Raw genomic sequence first — 17,468 nt, forward strand, 5'->3', positions numbered from 1 at the left:
GGAAAAGTTAATGGGGCAAGATAATTATTGACCAATTGGGGAAAAAATGTGAAATATGCGATAAAACCACGATAGAGACAGTAAAATGCCTAAAGAGCAAAACACTGCATCTACCGAATGAGCGAAAAAATCATGATATGTGTAATTAAATCGAAGTGCAGCATACAGAGCTTAGAAACAAAGTGAAGCAGTATGAAAAAGCTCCACAAGGACTTCAGGGGTGTGGTCCTGCCAGTGATATTTCCAGTGATGCTGCCAAATGGTTATCCAGTACCACAAACATAACAACTGGCGACAAGGTGACATGTCCCCATGTGATATTTATTGTTTGGATCCGTTCAGCAAGGAAAGTCCGTGAGCAACGCTGCTGGTATACTGCTGTGTAACGTGGGTGAGTGAAAAGAAAACGGTCGCAGGAAGCGGGGTGAATGAAGAACCCAAAGGGAGAGAGCATGAATGGGACAGTTAAATAAAACAAATAAGAAAGAAAGAGAGAAGCTAGTTAACGTTTCTGGAATGTCATTGTGATTGAAAATGGCAAAAAAATGCATATTTGCAGATGTATTGGAACCAGAGTCACAGGAACTGTTGACCATAGGAATTCCCAAAGGAATATTCAGGTACCAACCCCTTCCATTTGATATCACCTTGGCTCCTTCAGCAAGCAATGGGCCAGATGCTGACTGGGCTGACAGGGCTGCTATTCCATTTGGATGACCTACTCATCGCTGGGAAAGGTGAGCATGAGCACCTGCAAAACTTGGATGCTTCTCTACAAAGACTCAAGGAATATGAGTTAAGGGTCTGGAAGGATGATTGAATATTTGGGCCATGTTATCAACAACTCAGGGCACCACCAAAGGCAAAGGTAATCATGGAGGATCCACTACCACAGAATGTAAATCATTTAAGATCTTGCTTAGGACTGCTAACATACTACGCAAAGTTTGCTCTTACCTAGCAGGTATGATGAAACCCCTTTGTGAGCTTTTAAATTAATCAATACATTGGCAGTGGACAGATTACTGTGAAGAGGCTTTTAAAAATGCTCAAAAGGGCTTTGTCACAATTGGAAGCACTCACACACTTCAACCCATCATTGCTTCTACGGCTGGCCTGCGATGCACCACCCTATGGTGTGGGGGCGTCTGAGGGCAGTTTATCTCACACATCATGCCAAGCTGTGGGATGAAGAGCATCTAATCGCTTTCACATCAAGGACATTAAGCAAGGTAGAAAGCTGCTATGCCCAGAGTGAGCAGGAAGCACTTGCAACTGTCTTAGAAGTTACAAAATCCTTGGTTGACAATTTATACCACTGACAGATCATTGCCACTTGAGGTCAATTTTTGGTCCACCTACAGGCATTCATTCCCTGGCTGCTGGTCGAATGCAGTGTTAGGCTCTGTTATAGTAAGATACAGAGTACAGGAGGTCCGAGCACCATTCGAATACTGATGGACAATCCAGACTTCCTTTAGCTGTTACTGTTCCACAGCCATCCCCAAAAGAGATCTTTTACTACAAGGAAGTTCCTACAGCTCTGATCATTGCAGCACAAGTCTGGAAACGCACATGTACGGATTCTTTTCCAACCAAAGTACTGGGTATGGTAACTCAAAAAATGGAAAGGAGAGCCAACCATAGCAGTAAAACTTCACCATACTCGATGGAAGGAGCTGCCAGTCCAAGTAGGAGGTTTACAGTGGGATTACCGTGTTATCATTCCTCCACCATTAAAAAGCAAGTGCCTGACAAGCTACGTGCAGGACATTGCGGTGTAGTACACATGAAAGAAATTGCACACAACTACTTCTGGTGGCCAGGACTGGATGTAAACCATTGAAGAGGAGGTCAAAGCAGCGAGTGAGAAATGCTCCTCATCTTGCTCCTTTGCATTCCTGAGAATGGCCTGAAGATCCGTGAGAGAGGATTCACCTGGGCTTTGCAAGACCTGTAGAAGACCACATGTCAAAGTGGACGCACACAGAAAATGGCCCGAGATTTCCATTATGAAGGACACTACATCTGAAAAGTGCATTGAGGAGCTCTTGTTGCACCTTTATCCTTTTTGAGCTTCCTCGACAGCTTATGTGACAATAACCCACAACGCCTGTCTGAAGGGCTCAGGACACTTATGGGAGCAAACAGCATTCAGCGTATCAAGTCAGCACCATATCATTCTAGCCACTAATGTCCTTGCTGAACAATTTGTACAAACAATGAAACAAGCCCTCAAGAGTTCAGTGGGAGGTGAATTCCTCAACCAGCATCTCAGCACTCCCATGCTGACATACTACAACACACCTCTCACCAACATCAATATGGCTCCAGCCACTACTGATGAAAAGATGGCCTCACACCCGGCTTGGCTTGCTTGGACCCTCAAACACAGAACAGATTGTGCTAAATGAGCAGACAACCCAAGCAGAGAGATGTGCCAAAGCAAAGTACAGATGTTTCACTGCAGGAGGGGGAGTACTTGCCCAGAACTACATCTCTGCAACAAAGTGGATGCCTGCGACAGTGGTGGTACAAACTCGTCCTGTGTCATACACAGTGGAAACTAGTAACCACAACATCTGGAGAAGGCATGCTGATCAACTAACTGTTGCCCACTCTGAGGCTACTGAAAACCAACACAAACTGACCAATCCAGATCAGTTGTAGAAATGGGACAGGATACTGAGACAATTGTAGAACCTCACTTAAGACCAAATGACACAGCCAGTGCTCCCCCATCGTCTGTGCTCTCTGAGATGTCCCCTACTGACAATGCAGTACCCAAACCAAGATCTATACACAAGAAATCCTCATTGGCATCCTCACAGGAACACGTGGCCTCCAGCCAGACTGGATATCCAGTTTACTGACTAATCCTCAGCAAATGGGGCAGAATAATCTCCCGATTTATGTCTCCGAACAGAGGCAGTTAATCCTCTTTCCCTAGTTTAGAAAAAAAAAATGTTTTTTTGCTGTTGATTGAATTTGATAATGAACCCATTAAATATTAATAGTTTAGCAGCTGGTCTGTGTTTGGGAAGGGGAATGGATATGTTATGTTTTCATGTATATTTGGGCCCTTACAGCTTGCTGTCAATCTTCCCTGTGTGTTAGGTACTGACCATAATGTGAAAGGGCATTTTGGGTAGATGACTTACTAGTAAAATAGAACAGCAGCACATTGGGTCCTTGCCTCTCCATCTCCCATGTGTGTTACTCACAGCCACTCACTTTCCCAGTACTATAAACATAACAGTAATATTTCAGTAGGAGCTATTTGATCATATCCAGAAGTTTGAATGGAATGTCTCTTTATCTGTGTTATAAAAAGGGTCCATCACGTTAACAGCCATCTGTTTTCTTTAGTCTTTTTCTGTTATTTGTTCTTAGCTATCAGACTTGAACTATTCTACATTTTCAATTCCTTTGTTCATTCTCTTAGCGCTTAATAAAACGATGATGAAGCAACAAGTTTTATGTCTCTTTCTTGACTTCCCAAAGAACCTTGGAGAAACCAAAATCTGACCTCCTGATACAAACCTGACCAGTACAAATAATCCCTGATCCCTTCCGAAATTTCCTTGCTGCAGACACTACATTATTCCCAACGCTCCCTTCGCGCACTTCAATCCTTCTCACAGCACCTCCAAAATGCAGACTTACCCGATTATCCTGCAATGGCAAAGCACGGAAAAGAAAGGGCTGTTCAGAATCATGACATCTTATACACGGTGAGTTTTGCAGCAGTGAATCCTCAAAGAAAATAGTTGTTGATGCACCGTCCATCTCTGGGGAGTGGAAAACTTTACAGCTCTGACAGCTTATTATCGATGCTTCTTCCTCTGACTTTCTCCACCAACACCTACCTCGAGTGACAGCATGAGAGATTGAACTGGCTCTCCTCCCCATTTTGTGGTTACATGAATCACTCCAGATATCAGATTCAGAATCAGGTTTATTATCACTGGTGTATGTCATGAAATGAGATGCTCTCTGGCAGTAGCACAATGCAATCCATAAAATTTACTAAAAGCTACAATAAGAATATATAAAAATTAAATAGTTCCAAAGGAGAGCAAAACAGTGAGGTATTGTTCACGGGTTCATGGGCCATTCAGAAATCTGAAGTTTGAGCATTGTATGAATGTCAATGGAAATCACAGATGATCTGCCACTGACCCAGAATTCTGCAGTATAAGATTTGAAGTGACTGCTAGACATTAGTTGTTGAATATTTGTATTACATCCCTTAACTGCTTTATTGAGACAAGCTCTAACAAAAGCAAAAACAAGAACTTACATTAGCTATTTAAAGCCTTTCACAGCAATAAAGTGAGTGGAATGAGTTTCAGACACAGGTATTGTGCTCTGATATAAATACAATAGATAATTTTGTGCTATCAACCAGGAATGTATTTCTAGGCATAGTGCCTTCTCTGATTTCTTTATAACCATCACTTTCTTGACATTTAGACTTTGAAATGTTGCATCACTGCCAATCTGTCCCTTACACAACTGTTACCAAGAACTTCCAACTTAAATCAATGTATTGTGATGCCTAACTGTCTTTATTTACTTAGAGACACAGTTCAGCAGCAGGCCCTTCTGTGCATTGATCCCATGCCGCCCAATTACACCAAGTGATCAGTTAACCTGGTAGCCCATACATTTTTGGAAGGTAAGAGGAAACCCACGTGGTCACAGGGAGAATGTACAAATCCCTTACAGACAGCAGCAGAATTGAACCCACATCACTGGCACTATAATAGCATTACATTAACTGCTGCTCTACAGTGCCACTTTAGAAAGTAGTCAATTTGGTACCTTGAGATGCTTTTTTATTATTAAGACTTCTTGAACAAACAAAATCAATTACAGAAATGTAGACTTTCTAGTCACCAGCATGGCCAATGGAGGTAAACTTGAATTTGGGTGCAGGAGTAAAACATGCAACTCAATTATTCAACACCTTTTTGACTCAGCCACCAAGCACCTTTTTCAATGAAGTAAGCAAAAAAATGAAAATGGGGAAAAGTCCTTAACACAACCACACTACTAATACCAACTGACTTTTTGTAATGGGGGCCCATTAACAAAACCAAGGCAGTGAGAGCATCTTAGTTCACCGTCGAAGTGTACACACCTTACAGTGGGTATGGCTTTTCTTACCGCCAAAACAACCTTACCAACAATAACCATTAACTTAAATATATTCCAATGTATAGTATTCATCTACATTCTCTCCAGATGTTCAAAATCTGCAAAGCATGCCTCATTGAGTTTTATACTAAATTAACAAGAATAATAATAAGCTCACTGATTATTTTATGACTTAATGTCACAATATTTATTTTTCTTTATCTTAAATGCTTTGATTTGAATTAGCAGGCTAGTTCTACCACATGTTCCTGGCTTTGCACACTTTTATTCTTGAGGTGACATTAACTCCAACCTCATCAAATGTACTCAGTGCAGGTTGCTTGAGAAGGAGATAATGGGTCTTCTCAAACAACTAGAGGCATGGTGGTATATTCACAATGGTTATTAGACAGGGGATCTCAACCAAAGAAGAATGGTGTCATCTGTCAAAGTTAGGACCTTTAATAATTTTAAGCTAAAGATATTCTCAGTATTTTTTTAAAAAAGGGTGCAGTAGAGGAGATGGGGTTGAAGTTATCCTGAAATGTTGCAATAGAACGTTCACGTCCAAAGAGGTTCAAGGTGTGAAGATTCATAAAGCTCTGCCTAATAGTTTCTAAAGTTAAAATGTAACAATCATTCAAACGAATGCCTTTGGAACCCTGTGCTCCAGCTCAAGCAAACCTACATGAAGTCTTCATCACTCAACTTAAATTCTACACCAGATACAGTAATACTAACACCATTGTGTGAATTGCAGTACATCATTATAATAACATAAAGCTCTTTATGTTATGATTCAAATCAATTGTACTTTATGCAGAGATTTAAAAAATCTTTGCATAAGATCTGTTCATATCATTTTACAGAATTGATAGTTGCAGAAGAATCCGGCTGGTACATTGAGACTACATAATTACCATTCTTCTCCATGCTAGGAACAACTCACTGCCTTGTAACAGAAAGAACAGCTCTAATTAACTTTGTGGCTGAAAGTGAGGTTGGAGCACATTTGCACTGCTTTGGTGAGTAAATCATTGCTATGGTGAAATGCGAACCTTTTAACAAACAGCAGGGCACTGAACTTTGATAAGGACATGACAAATCCACAGCAAATACCCTAGAGTTAATGGCCTGTTCAATGGGATTGTTTCATAACATTTCAGCAATTTCTAAATCCAGGCTCTAACTCTCTCTCCCAAACAATATGTTTAATAAAGTGATATCTCAGTTCAAATTAATACTTGCAGCTCTTTAAATGGGTAAATGACAAGCTAGGGTTTAAACTTGATCTTCACAGATGCTAAGAGTGCACCTAAGGATCAAATATGCAAGTGTAAAATTATCAGTTGCGCTATAAATAAGAATGCGATGCTGGTATATCCAACTTACATTTGAAGATGTACATGATTTACTACACTTACTAAATAAAGATCAAAGACTAACTTTACTTGTCGTATGTAAGTTGAAACATAGAGTGAAATGCATTGTTTTTGTCAAATCAGATCAGTGAGGATTGAGCTGGGCATTCTAAGTTTCGCCATTGCTTCCGCACCGACTCACTGACCCTAACCACATGTCTATGCAGTGTGGTAGGACTCCCAAGCACCTGCCTGGAGGTCACAGGGCAAATGTACAAACTCCTTACAGACAGGAATTGAACCCCGATCTTACAGCTGTCACTGTAAAGCATTGCACAACCACCACACTCTATTAAATGTGGACTTTAGCATCAGATAGAGTCTAAATTCTGCTAAGAATTACAGTTGCCACAGATCAGCAATGCTGATGTGACTCTTTCTGGAATAGGTCTTGAATAAAGATATCTTCCAAAAATATAACCCTATCTTATCTTGACTGTTGAATGTTAGTGAAAATACAGTCTACAGATATTGTTAGAGGAAGCTTCAGATGATAACAGTAAATCACTCACTGTGTTCCCAGTACTCATTTTGCCATTAACTGGTGAATGTCATTGTAAGAGAACAAAGTGACCAAGATAAATCCTCTGAACCTAAACAAAGCATGAACACAAAAGGCAGCCAATTATATTTGAGAATATGGTGGCTCTCCATTACCCTGGAGAGAGTTAGTCTGCCTTGTTTACATAATATCAAAGTCAAGCTTGAAAGAACCCCCATTAAAGGATAGTTTGTTTGTTTATTTAGTTACTATCTCCAGGGTAGTGATCTCTGGATTTTGACCTGTGCCACACCCCATTAAGGTAGCAATACAACAATGGGACAGATGTAATGGGCATCTCGAACTTCAAGTAATCGACCCCCTTCTCCTTCACCATTCCACATCCCCTTTTCCCTCTCTCACCTTACCTCATTGCCTGCCCATCAACTCCCTCTGGTGCTCCTTCCCATCCCCCTTTCATTCTTCCATGGCCATCTGTCCTCTCCTTTCTTCCCCGTTCTCCAGCCCTGTAGCTCTTTCACCAACCTCCCAGCTCTTTACTTCACATCTTCCCTCCCAGTTTCAACTATCACCTTGTGTTTCTCCATCCCCTCCCCCCACATTTTAACTCTACTGCTCATCTTTTTTTCTCCTATCCTACTGAAGGGTCTCAGCCCAAAACATCAGCTGTACTCTTTTCCATACAAGCTGCCTGGCCTGCTGAGTTCCTCCAGCATTTTGTGTGTGTTGCCTGAATTTATAACATCTACAGATTTTCTCTTGTTTGCCGTGGGCAGAGTTTCAGATTAGTGAATCATTGGGATCTATACTGGACCTTTACAAAAGGGACAGATTACACTTGAACTTAAGAGAGACCGATGTCTTTGCAGGCAGGTTTTCTAGCACTGTTGCAGAAGGTTTAAAGTCAGAGTGATAGGTCAGAGGACAGAGCAGTGGTGTAAGGGTAGTGGTATTGTGGAGAGAGGCTGAGGAAGGTTAGGCAATGGAGAGGGTATAAATGCTGTCCATTGAATGGGTTGAAATGGAGCTTTTAATGCAAGAAGGATCAGGACAAGGTGAAGAACCTAGACCATGGATGAATTATGATGCTATAGGCAGGAACTTGGAAACAGATGTATTCAGGGAATAAATTTGGAGCAGGTGTATTCAGGGAAATGTACAACAAGAACGTGCAAGTTGTTTAGGGAGCACTTTGCATTATGTTCTGACCCATTGAGTAGGAAAAGGATGGTAGGGGGAAGGAAATATGTTTGACAAAAGATGTGATGGATAAACGCATGGCTGACAGATTGGAGCAGAGGGCAGGGATTCAGATTTCTGGATTATTGGGACCTCTTTGGGGCAGGTGTGACCAGTACAAAAAGGATGGGTTGCACTTGAATCCCAAGGGGACCCATATCCTGGCAGGGAGGTTGGCAAAGGCTATTGGGGAGAGTTTAAACTAGGATTGCTGGGGGGTGGGAACCGAACTGAAGTGACGAAGGAAGAGGCAGTTGGCTCACAAATAGAGAAAGCTTGGAGACAGTACGAGAGGGAGGATAGGCAGGTGATAGAGAAGGGACGCATTCAGACTGATGGTTTGAGATGTGTCTATTTTAATGGAAGGAATAGTATGAACAAAGCAGATGAGCTTAGAGCATGGATCAGCACGTCAGAATCAGGTTTATTATCACTGGCATGTGATGTGGAATTCGTTAACTTAGCAGCAGCAGTTCAATGCAATACATAATCCAGCAGAGAGAGAAAAAATATTAATAAATAAAATAAACATAATAATAAATAAGCGAGTAAGTCAATTATGTATATTGAATAGATTTTTTAAATGTGCAAAAACAGAATACTGCATATTAAAAAAAGTGAGGTAGCGTCCAAAGCTTTAATGTCCATTTAGGAGTCGGATGGCAGAGGGGAAGAAGCTGTTCCTGAATCACTGAGTGTGTGCCTTCAGGCTTCTGTACCTCCTACCTGATGGTAACAGTGAGAAAAGGGCATGGCCTGAATGTTGGAGGTTTTTAATAATTGACGCTGCCTTTCTGAGACACTGCTCCCTGAAGGTGCCCTGGGTACTTTGTAGGCCAGTGCCCAAGATGGAGCTGACTAGATTTACAACCTTCTGCAGCTTCATTCGGTCCTGTGCAGTAACCCCTCCATACCAGTGATGCAGCATGTCAGAATGCTCTCCATGGTACAACTATAGAAGTTTTTGAGTGTATTTGTTGACATGCCAAATCTCTTCAGACTCATAATAAAGTATAGCTGCTGTCTTGCCTTCGTTATGACAATGACTTGGAGCTATGATGTTGTGGCCATTACAGAGACTTGGATGGCTCAGGGCCAGGAATGGTTACTTCGAATACCAGGCTTTAGATGTTTCAGAAAGGTCAGGGAGAGAGGTAAAAGAGGTGGGGGCGTGGCACTGTTGATCAGCGATAATGTAATGGCTGCAGAAAAGGAGAAAGACCAGACATTGCTCCGGTGCCAAGCTGTATGGGTCCTAATGCCCTTCCCTTGGACAACATCAGTGGCGTGGAGAGGGGAGACTTGCAGCTTCGGCATTTTCCGGACTTCCATAAAAAAAACCTTGCCCAGGATTGCGCCCTGGAAACTTTCCAAGGAGCAAATCCATGGTCTATCGAGACTAACGGAGGCCTACTACTACTACTGTTGTGGTGGGAGATTTTAACTTCCCAAATATCGATTGGCATCTCCCTAGAGCAAGGGGATCAGATGCGGAGGAGTTTTTTAAGTGTGGCCAGGAAGGTTTCTTGACACAATATATAGATAAGCCTACAAGAGGAGAAGCTGTTCTTGATCTGGTATTGGAAAGTGAACCTGGTTAGGTATCAGATCTCTCAGTGGAAGAGCATTTTGGAGATAGTGATCATAATTTTATCTCCTTTACCATAGCATTGGAGAGGGATAGGAACAGACAAGTTAGGAAAGCGTTTAATTGGAGTAAAGGGAAATATGAGGCTATCAGGCAGGAACTTTGAAGCATAAATTGGAGACAGTTGTTCTCAGGGAAAAGTACGAAAGAAATGTGACAAATGTTCAGGGGATATTTGAGCGTAGTTCTGCATAGGTACGTTCTAATGAGACAGGGAATGGATGGAAACATGGTGTACAAAGGCTGTTGTAAATCTAGTAAAGAAAATAAGAGCTTACGGAAGGTTCAAAAAACTAGGTAATGATAGAGATTTAGAAAATTATAAGGCGAGCAGGAAGGAGCTTAAGAATGAAATGAGGAGAGCCAGAAGGGGCCATGAGAAGGACTTGGCAGACATGATTAAGGAAAATCCCAAGGCATTGTACAAGTATGTGAAGAGCAAGAGGATAAGACGTGAGAGAATAGGACCAATCAATCAAGTGTGACAGTAGAAAAGTCTGTATGGAACCGGAGGAGATAGCAAAGGTACTTAATGAGTACTTTGCTTCAGTATTCACTAGGGAAAAGGATCGTGGTGATTATAGGGCTGACTCACAGCAGACTGAAATGCTTGAGCATACAGGAATTTTGCATCATCAATGGAGATGGGAGAGGTTCTGGAGGATTGGAAGGTTGTGGATATTGTTCCATTATTCAAGAAAGGAGTAGAGATAGCCAAGGAAATTATAGACCAGTGAGTCTTATTTCAGTGGTTGGTAAGTTGATGTGGAAGATCCTGAGAGGCAGGATTTATGAAAATTTGGAGAGGCATAATATGATTAGGAATAGTCAGCATGGCTTTGTCAAAGGCAGGTCGTGCCTTAAGAGTTTGATTGAATTTTTTTCAGGATGTGACTAAACACATTGATGAAGGTGGAGAAGTAATTGTAGAGTATTTGGATTTCAGCAAAGCATTTGATAAGGTACCCCAAGCAAGGGCTATTGAGAAAGTAAGGAGGCATGGGATCCAAGGGGACACTGCTTTGCGGGTCCAGAATTGCTCTGCACACAGAAGGCAAAGTGTTGTTGTAGAAGAGTCATATTCTGCACAGAGGTTGGTGACCGGTGGTGCACCTCAGGGATCTGTTCTGGGACCCCGACTCTTCGTGATTTTTATAAATGACCTGGATGAGGAATGGAGGGATGGGTTAGTAAATTTACTGATGACACAAATGTTGGGGGTGTTGTGGATAATGTGGAGGGCTGTCAGAGTTTACAGCGGGACATTAATAGGATGCAAAACTGGGCTGAGAAGTGGCAGATGGAGTTCAACCGAGATAAGTGTCAGGTGGTTCATTCTGGTAGTTCAAATATGATCCAGAATATAGTATTAATGTTAAGACTCTTGGCAGTGTGGAGAATCAGTGGGATCTTGGGATCCTAGTCCATAGGACACTCAAATCTGCTGCACAGTTTGACTCTGTGGTTAAGAAGACATACGGTGCATTGGCCTTCATCAATCATGGTATTGAGGTTAAAAGCAGAGAGGTAATGCTGCAGCTATATAGGATCCTGGTTAAACCCCACTTGGAGTACTGTGCTCGGTGCTTCACTACTGGAAACATGTGGAAACCATAGAAAGGGTGCAGAGGAGATTTATGTTGCCTGGTTTGGGGAGCACGCCTTATGAGAATAGGTGGAGTGAACATGGCCTTTTCTCCTTGGAGCGACAGGGGATAACAGGTAACCTGATAGAGGTGTATAAGATGATGAGAGGCATTGATCATGTGGATAGTCAGAGGCTTTTTCCCAGGGCTGAAATGGCAATCATGAGAGGGCATATTATTAAGGTGCTTGGAAGTTGGTACAGAGGAGATGTCAGGGGTAAGTTTTTAATGCAGAGAGTGGTGAGTGTGTGGAACAGGCTGCCAGCGATGTTGTTGGGAGTGGAAACAATAGTGTCTTTTAAAGGACTCTTGGAGCGGTACATAGAGCTTAGGAAAATAGAGGGCTATGGGTAACCTTGGGTAATTTCTAAGGTATGGACACGTTCAGCATAGCTTTGTGGCTGACGGGCCTGTATTGTGCTGTAGGTTTTATATGTTTTTCTCTGTTTCTATGTGAAAATCTCATCAAGAGGAAAAAGGAAGCGTACTTAAGGTTTAGGAAGCAAGGATTATCAGGACTCTTGAAAGCTATTATGTAGCCAGGAAGGAGATGAAGAAGGGATTCTGGAGAGCTAGGAGGGGACATGAGAAGGCCTTGGTGAGTAGAATTAAGGAAAATTCGATAGCATTCTACATGTACTTGAAGAACTGGAGTGAGATTTGAACTGATCACAGATCGGAGGAGGAAGGAGGGTTCCTTATTAAATACTTTACTTCTGTACTCAATAGTAAGTGGGATCTTGACGAAAGTGAAGGCAGATTTTACTACCAATTGCAGAGCCTTCCTGTTAACTGCAGTGAAGTTTCTGTGCCGTGCATACTGTAGCATCTTAGAATGCTCTCTACCGCTCATCTGGAGAAGCAGCCTCTGATCAGGGATAGTCAGCAAGGCTTTATGAGGGGCAAGTCGTACCTCACAAACCTAATTGAATTGTTTGAGGAAGTGTCAAAACAAACCGATGAAGATAGTGCATTGGATGTTGTGTATATGGATTTTAGCAGGGTGTTCAACAAGTTTCATCATTCAGAAATTCAGGAGGCATGGGATCAAGAGAAACTTAACTGCATGGATTCAGAACTGGCTTTCCCTCAGAAGGCAGAGGGTGGTAGTAGATGGAGCATATTCTGCCTGGAGGTCCATGACCAGTGATGCTCCATGGGGATCTGTTCTGGGACCCCTGTTCTTTTTGATTTTTATAAATGACTCAGGTGAAGGAGTGGAAGGGTGGGTCAGAAAGTTTGCAGATGACACAAAGGTTGGTTTTGTGATTAGCATAGACTGTTGTCGTAGGTTATAACAGGACATTGACAAGATGTACAGCTGGGTTGAGAAGTGGCAGATGAAGTTCAATCTGGAAAAGTCTGAAGTCATACGATTTGGAGGGTCGAACTTGAACCCACGGTACAAGGTAATGGCAAGATTTATAGCAGTATGGCGGAATAGAGGGTACTTAAGGTCCACATCCATTGATTCCTCAATGTTATTGCATAAGTTGGTATGGTTGTTCAGAACGTATAGGGCGTTTGTCTTCATTGGTCAAGTAACTGAGTTGAAGAGTCGCAAGGTATTGTTGTAGCTCTGTAAAACTTTGGTTAGACCACACTTGAAGTATTGTGTTCGGTTCTGATCACCTCATTATAGGAAAAATGTGGAAGCTTCAGAGAGAGTGCAGAGGTGATTTACCAGGATACTGCCTAGATTAGAGAACAGGCCTTATGTGGGATGATTGATTAAGCACAGTAGTGTTTTTCTCTTTGTAGTGAAGGAGGATGAGAGCTGACTTGATAGAAGTGTATAGAATAATGGGGCATAAATAGCGCGGACAGTCAGTGCCTCTTTTTCTCAGGCTAATACGACAGGGCAAAACTTTAAGGTGATTAGGGACGATGTCAGAGGTAGGTTCTTTTTTAAACAGAGAGTGTTAAGTGTGTGGAGTGCTCTGCCAGGAGTGGTGGTAGAGGCTGATATGTTAGGGACATTTAAGAGACTCAAGTAAGCACATGGTTGAAAGAAAAATGGAGGTCTATGTAGGGAGGTAAGGGTCAGATTGGTCTATGAATAGGTTAAAGTTCATCACAATATGGTGCACTATAAGGGTCGTACTGTGCTGAACTGTTCTATGTTCTATATTGTACGTTTACTTAAGGTTGTTATAGCCAGGGAAGGTAACTGTTGATTGCTCTATTTGCACTATTGTCTTGTAGATTGTTGATTGCTAATGCACAGACTGTTCTGATAGTGTCCTGTATTTTTTATGCTAGCACTGAACCACCTTCCAGAACCATGACCGCTACCATGTAGAATGACGAGAACAGCATATACCTGGGAACACCACCATTTGGAAATCCCCCTCCAAGTCACTCACCATTCCAGCTTGGAAACATATTGCCGTTCCTTCAATGTCGCTGAGTCAAAATCATAGAATTCCCTCCCCCAACAGCACTGTGGGTGTACCTACGCCTCAGGGACTGCAGCGGTTCAAGAAGGCAGCTCAGCACCACCTTCTCAAGGGCAACTATAGAGATGGGCAATAAATGCTGGCTTAGCTGATGATGCCCAAATCCCGTAAATGAATAAATGAAATAAATAGATAGATAGATAGATAGATGGATTCTGGTACATTTCATATACTGGCGATAAAGTGATACTGATTCAACACTAACTGGCAATACGTGTGACGCCAAACTGTATCAGTCTCTGCTGTTCCATTGGATTAACCAGCTGTTTGGAAAGGGGGAGCCTGCTGCATGGGCAACAACGCCATATTCTACTGCTACATGATTCTACGTATCATATAAACAGCTCAGAGAGAACAACCATAGTCGACCCCGACCAATGAGGGCCTTCAGACACTGCGTTCTATATAACAAGTAGCAACACTTAACTAATCGCATAATATATGCTTCAATTCTATCCACTGCAGGATGATAAGACCATAATACCACGCAGAGTAATTTCCTTACTTACATAAAGCTAAGATAAAACCAGAATTAAATTCATCATTACAGGAAGTGAGAAAACCAACTTTCATTTTTCCGGTAAGATCAGGAAACACGTGGAAAAAGTGAGCAAATGGACCAGGAATGGGAACTGAATTTTACCAAGAACTTAGCAACAAAGGAATTGAGCTGAATCTCAGAAAATGATTCAATGATGCTAAATATGTTATCACATTGACAATCAGATTCAAAAACTGAGCGTGTGATGTCACTGAAAGCATTCTGCTCATCCTGATAACTTGCTGCAATTTTCTTTCTTTTATCTCCCAGAAACAATGTAAGCTGTGTGATTGAAGAGTAAGCTAGTTTGTTCTGCTGCTGAAACAATTTCACCCTATCAACAAAGACAAATTTGCTGGAAATATCTGGCAGGTCAGGCAACATTATGGAAAGAGAAACAGAGTTAATGTTTCAAATTGAAAGCTCTTTGTCAGAACTGGAATAATAAAAAACAATTTACTTGCAGAGAGAATAGGGGAAGGATGGTTAGGACAAAGTGAATTTCTCTGATAGGGCTGCTGGCGTCCAGAACTGTTGAAGAGGCGATGAAGTTGATTGGTTCATCAAGGACAGAGAGATTGCATACAAACAAAATGTAAAAGGTGTGAAATGAAGAGCTATAAGAAATGCCAAATCATAGCAATGCAGAGAGAAGATCGGAGTCAATAACCTACAGTAGAATCGGCCAGATTTGAGACAAATAGAGAAAGCAAAGTTTTTGAAGTTATTGAAGTCAATATTCAGCCTAGAAATCCACAACATGCACAGACAGAAGATAAGTCTCCCCCTCTCCCTCTCTTTCTCTGAAGCTTCCATTAGGTCAGATTATAACAACGCCAAAGACCACAGACAGATAGGTCAGTTGGATGTAGAATTGAAGTGACAGGCAAATGAAAACTCAGGGTCATTCCTGCAGACTGAAATCAAGTGCACTCATCCAATCTGTGTTTGGTTTCTCAAGAATGCTTTTAACCCAACTTCTCATAAGGTATCAATGAACTCCATGGGTCTACACATTCTGCCACACGTTATCTTCCTGAAACAACAAGTCCTTTAGCTAAGTGATAGACTGAAAGAAGCTACAGAAAGTAGTAAAATTAGACAACTCATTCTTGGATACTAGCCTCCATCGTATCCAAGACATCCAAGGTACTAGCCTCAGAAACACGACATCAATTATTAAGGCCCCCATCATTCAGGACGTGCCCTCTTCTCATCCGGATAAAGATACAGAAGCCTGAAGGATCACACTCAGTGATTCAAGAACAGCTCTGTTCCCTCTACCATACAATTCCAAAATGGATACCCTCATGAACACTATCTCACTTTTTCAAAAATATTATTTCTATTTTGCAGTACTTCTAATCTAACTATTTAATATATATATATACTTACTGTAATTGATTTACTTTTTTTTTCTATCTATATTATAATGTATTGCATTGTTAACAAATTTCACTACACATGCTGGTGATAATAAACCTGATTCTGATTTTGATTACTTAATCTTCTGTTCTTTCTCTTAATCAAAGCTGCATTTTATTCCCCTTTAGAATTCTTCTTCTCTGGGAATAGTTTTTAATGAGGGCTGTAAGCAAGCTCCAAAACAATTAACACTTGTCACTGAATCATAGTGAAGCATTTTTGAAATTGTGTCTTAAATTCATTGGGTATTAATTATATAATGAAGTAATTATACACAATTAAAATAATATTATTACTGCATTTTGTATGTTTATTCTAATTCATGAAATCAATTAATTTATAAGAGAAGTCACCTGGACCAAATAGACTATACTCCAGGGTTCTGAAAGAGGTAGCCGAAGAAATTCTGGAAGCATTAGCAGTCATCTTTCAAGAATCACTAGAGACTGTAATGATTCTGGAAGACTGGAAAATCATAAGCGTCAGTCCACTCTTTAAAAAGACAGGAAGTTATAGGTCTGTTAGCCTGACTTCAGTAGTTGGAAATATGTTGGAACTCATTGTCAGGAATGAGGTTTCAGGGTACTTGGAGGCACTTCATAAACACACAAAGTCTGTTGATGCTGGAAATCCAAAGCACAAAGCAACAAGCGTATTGCCTTGGAGACACATATAAAGTAGGTTGAAGCCAGCGTGGCTTTCTTAAGGGGAAATCTTGGCTGACAAATCTGAGGAAGTAACACACAGGATAGAGAAATGAGTGTCAGTGGATGTTGTTTACTTGGATTTTCAGAAGGCATTTGACAAAGAGCCACACATAAGGATGCTAAACATGATAGGAACACAAGGCACTACAGGAAAGAAACTAGTATGGATAGAAGAAGGCTGACTGGCAGAAGACAAAGTGTTGGAATAAAAGGGGTCTTTTCTAGTGCGCTGCCAATGACTAGTGGTGTTCCACAGGGTTCAATGTGTGGACCATTACATTCCACGTTATATATTAATGATCTAGATGATAGAATTGATGGCTTTGTGACCAAGTTTGCAGATCACAAAGATAGGTGGAGGGGCATGTAGTGTTGAGAAAGCAGGCAGTCTGCAGAGAGACTTGGACAGGTTACGAGAATGGACAAAGAAGAAGTAGCAAATGGAATACAGCATAGGGACATGAATGGTTATGCACTTTGGCAGAAGGAATACAGGCATAGACCATTTTCTAAATGGGGAGCAAATTCAGAAGTCAGAGGTACAAAGAGACCTGGGAGTTCTCGTGCAGGATTCTCTGAGTTTTAACTTGCAGATTGAGTCTGTAGCAAGAAGGCAAATACAATGTTAGCATTCCTTTCTAGAGAACTAGAATATAAAAACAATGATGTAATGCTGAGGCTTTATAAAGCATTGGTCAGAGAGCACTTGGAGTATTGTGAGCAGTTTTTGGCCCCTTA

The 17,468-nt window shown here is 41.4% G+C and overlaps 1 protein-coding gene across 1 annotated transcript in view; it reads right to left on the reverse strand.

Annotated features, from left to right (window-relative positions):
* Positions 1–17,468, reverse strand: part of tafa4b (TAFA chemokine like family member 4b) — a 312,792-nt gene that overhangs the window by 158,531 nt on the left and 136,793 nt on the right. The window lies entirely within an intron of this gene.

The sequence above is a fragment of the Hypanus sabinus genome, chromosome 19 (genome assembly GCF_030144855.1).
Source record: "Hypanus sabinus isolate sHypSab1 chromosome 19, sHypSab1.hap1, whole genome shotgun sequence".
Taxonomy (NCBI): Eukaryota; Metazoa; Chordata; class Chondrichthyes; order Myliobatiformes; family Dasyatidae; genus Hypanus; species Hypanus sabinus.